Below are 4,142 nucleotides of genomic sequence, written 5' to 3' on the forward strand. Positions count from 1 at the left end.
GTCCCCCCCCCCCCCTATTTTTTTTTTTTTAAATCCCCACTTATCTTGTGCTCTGGGTTATCCTGAAATGACGCAATGAATCCAGCGTTGTCCTGCTGCAATCCTTCAACGCATGCCAAGTCCCACACTGCCATCTTTTATGCTTACGTCATCAGGGGGGCGGCTCTTTCTCTTCCAGGTTCTCGTTGCGGGTCACCTGATGATGTGCATGTTCTGCGGCGTGTCATCAACGGGAAAACTAGCAAAAGACAGTCTGCCCCCCTATGACGCAAGCATAAAAGATGGCGGTGTGGGACTTGGCGTGCATTGACGCCCCCAGCGGCTTCATGTGCCATAGAGCCCCCCGAAGCCTCCTGGGATGCTGATGTCATTCATCACCTGAGGCCTCATGGTGGTCTACAGGACGTTGCACTACTGTGCGGGCAAATGGAACGTAATTCTTATCTGGGAAAGAATCTCAGACATGCCAGGAGAGGTCCCAGGGGTATATGGGGAGCAAAACAAAATTATATATATATATCCAAGAAGGGGGCAATGAGGGCAATTAGGCCAGGTGGATGTGGAGGGTGAAGGTCCACTTTATAGTAATAGAAGCGCTTCTCAACCTTTTTCATCTACGGCACCTTGTAAAAGTATGCAAAATTTTGAGGCACCCCAGTATAAATGGTAATAATGTAAATAATGGCATGTGGATCCCCCCCCCCCCCCGCGCCTCCCGATTACATCAGAAGCCTCCCCTTTCACATCAAATTCCCCTCTTTCACATCAAAATCCCCCCATTTACATTAGAAGCCCCACTTCACATCAGAGTCCCCCCTTTCACATCAGAAGCCTCCCCTTTCACATCAAATTCCCCTCTTTCACATCAAAATCCCCCCATTTACATTAGAAGCCCCACTTCACATCAGAGTCCCCCCTTTCACATCAGAAGCCTCCCCTTTCACATCAAATTCCCCTCTTTCACATCAAAATCCCCCCATTTACATTAGAAGCCCCACTTCACATCAGAGTCCCCCCTTTCACATCAGAAGCCTCCCCTTTCACATCAAATTCCCCTCTTTCACATCAAAATCCCCCCATTTACATTAGAAGCCCCACTTCACATCAGAGTCCCCCCTTTCACATCAGAAGCCTCCCCTTTCACATCAAATTCCCCTCTTTCACATCAAAATCCCCCCATTTACATTAGAAGCCCCACTTCACATCAGAGTCCCCCCTTTCACATCAGAAGCCTCCCCTTTCACATCAAATTCCCCTCTTTCACATCAAAATCCCCCCATTTACATTAGAAGCCCCACTTCACATCAGAGTCCCCCCTTTCACATCAGAAGCCTCCCCTTTCACATCAAATTCCCCTCTTTCACATCAAAATCCCCCCATTTACATTAGAAGCCCCACTTCACATCAGAGTCCCCCCTTTCACATCAGAAGCCTCCCCTTTCACATCAAATTCCCCTCTTTCACATCAAAATCCCCCCATTTACATTAGAAGCCCCACTTCACATCAGAGTCCCCCCTTTCACATCAGAAGCCTCCCCTTTCACATCAAATTCCCCTCTTTCACATCAAAATCCCCCCATTTACATTAGAAGCCCCACTTCACATCAGAGTCCCCCCTTTCACATCAGAAGCCTCCCCTTTCACATCAAATTCCCCTCTTTCACATCAAAATCCCCCCATTTACATTAGAAGCCCCACTTCACATCAGAGTCCCCCCTTTCACATCAGAAGCCCTGCTTCACATCAGAGCCCCCCCCTTTCACATCAGAAGCCCCGCTTCACATCAGAGTCCCCCATTTCACATCAGATGCTTCCCTATACATCAGAAGCCCTCCCCTTCCCAATAAAAGCCCCATTCGCCATGGCCATCAGAGTCCCAGTCCCCCGCTGTAGCCCAAATTTGGAGGCACCCCTGACAAAGCCAGGTGGCAGGGGTTCCACGGCACCCTGGTTGAGAAAGGCTGGCTTAAAGTATATTTGAGGGTAGTTATGACCAATCAGATCCCAACATTCATGTCATGGCTGCAGGTTATAAGTCGCAGCAAACAGATGTTTTCTCAGCTCACTTGGCATTTTCAGATCTTTACGTATAAATGATTATGTTGGGATATTTTCAGCCTCGGTGGTATGTTTCCTCCGTGGCCCCCCGGGATGCAGAATTTGAACAATATGAACTTTATTGAATGTCTTACAATGTGAATCATTTATAACACATTTTATAAGCTTGCAGAGAGTAATTGTGAGATGAATCTTTGTAACTTCCGATGTAGCGAGATCTTTTGCATGACATGAAAGGAATGGGGGGCCTCCACCTTGAAAGCAGCGAGAGTGCTTTACAACCGCGCGCTCTGTGAGGTTTTATTTTTACAATGTGTTGACAGGTGGAGACTTCATTAAAAATGTATAAGGTTATTGTGATAAAAGGTGCCGGGCTGTTGCATTATTTTAAACATAGGGGCCATCATTTTAGCACCATCTGTGTGATGCTCGGCCTCGCTAACAAACAACCAGCGCCTGGGGCTTTGTAGGCTTCTCTGCCCAACCGGCTCTCAAACTTTTCTTTTTAAAGGCCGTCAGCGGCAGCGGAGTATTGCACCGCGGAAGCCACTGATCCGTGCGGAAAGTTGAGAGATGCTCTTTATCGGCCAACGTAAAGATGGAAACTTTGGGGGGGGGGAAACATGAAACTTGCATCTTTAGTAAAGTAACTGACATGTAAATCCTGACTGGTTGATATTGTTTGTTAAAGCATTATGTATCATAAAAATGTTTTTTTTATAAAATACTTGTTTTTACCTTTTTTTATCCTTTGTTACATTTCAGTGATGCTGATCTCCTGCAGTCACTTCCTGTCTACATGCACTCCAGCCAGTGGCGTCACAAGGGGCGTGCGGCCCGCACCCGGATGCAGGGGCGTCCCGAGGCTGGGTGACCGAGTGTCCCCCCGCCGAGACGTCACTGCGTAAGCGCGTGACGTCACCGCGCACGCGCGGCAGTGTTCTGATACCTGCCGGCGGCCATCTTGGTGATGGACGCCGGCAGAGAGAGGAGGGGACAGTCACACGGCGGGATAAGGTATGCCGCCGGGTCCCCTACTCTCTCCTGATACTGTCATGGACCGAACGCCCGACTTTTCAGAGGGGGGTGACACCAAAATGACTCACAGTCACCCCTTCAATGGTGTTACCCGGGTGCGGGCCGCACCCCCCTTGTGACGCCACTGCCCGGATGCCACCATTGAAGGGGTGACACCAAAATGACTGACAGTCAGATGGCCGCTGGCAGGTGTCAATAAGACAACCGCGCATGCGCTATGACATCATCGCGCATGGCAATGTCACGCGCTTGCGCGATTACGTCACGGCGGGGTGTCACCTGGTCTCCGCTCCGGGTGTCACCCAGCCTCAGGAGGCCCCTGACTCCGGCAATGGCCGCAAGGCATTTCTCAAAGCGGATTTCCCTATGGTGACAACCGTGGACCATGTCTGTGTAATGTGTATTAAAAGGGCCGTTTTTGGTCTCCATCGGAAGTCTCTGTGACAGAGTGACAACACAGAAGCACAATTGGAAGACAGGGACAGAGCGTTCTCACCCAATCACACCAAGTGGCTGAAGGACCTTTATGGCAGGATCAGTGGCGTCACTAGGGGGGTGCAGCCCGTTCCCGGGTGACACAATCAGTTAAAGCTGATGTGAGATTTAAGTGATTGTGTTTACCAATCCATCGTGCAAGAGGGACACTGGCCATGTTCATCATGCCAGATTTTAAACTGATCCCCCTGCTGACTGTGCATCCTGTGCCCTGCCCCACTGGTGGATTGGCCCTCTATTCCCATAGTGGGTGGCGGTGGATGCCAGGAATCGGTGCCACCATATTTCATGGCTTAGCTTTTGTGTAAGTGCCCCTCTCCTGAGGAACCCTACAGTGGCAAAACGCGTCAAGACAATACACCAGCCAGCATTACATGACGTCCTTACTCAATTTGCACTCTGTTTGGAGGAGGATCCCTACAGCGTCATTCTCTCCTGCAAGTTCACTACTCAAGTTGTATATCCTGTGATGCTGGCTCATAAGGAACGTTTCACTTGCCATGAAGGACTTTTTGTAAAAAAATGCACTGTGTCATTTATATATATATATA

The sequence above is a fragment of the Nanorana parkeri genome, unplaced genomic scaffold, assembly GCF_000935625.1.
Source record: "Nanorana parkeri isolate BGI_ZX_2015 unplaced genomic scaffold, ASM93562v1 scaffold474, whole genome shotgun sequence".
Classification (NCBI taxonomy): domain Eukaryota; kingdom Metazoa; phylum Chordata; class Amphibia; order Anura; family Dicroglossidae; genus Nanorana; species Nanorana parkeri.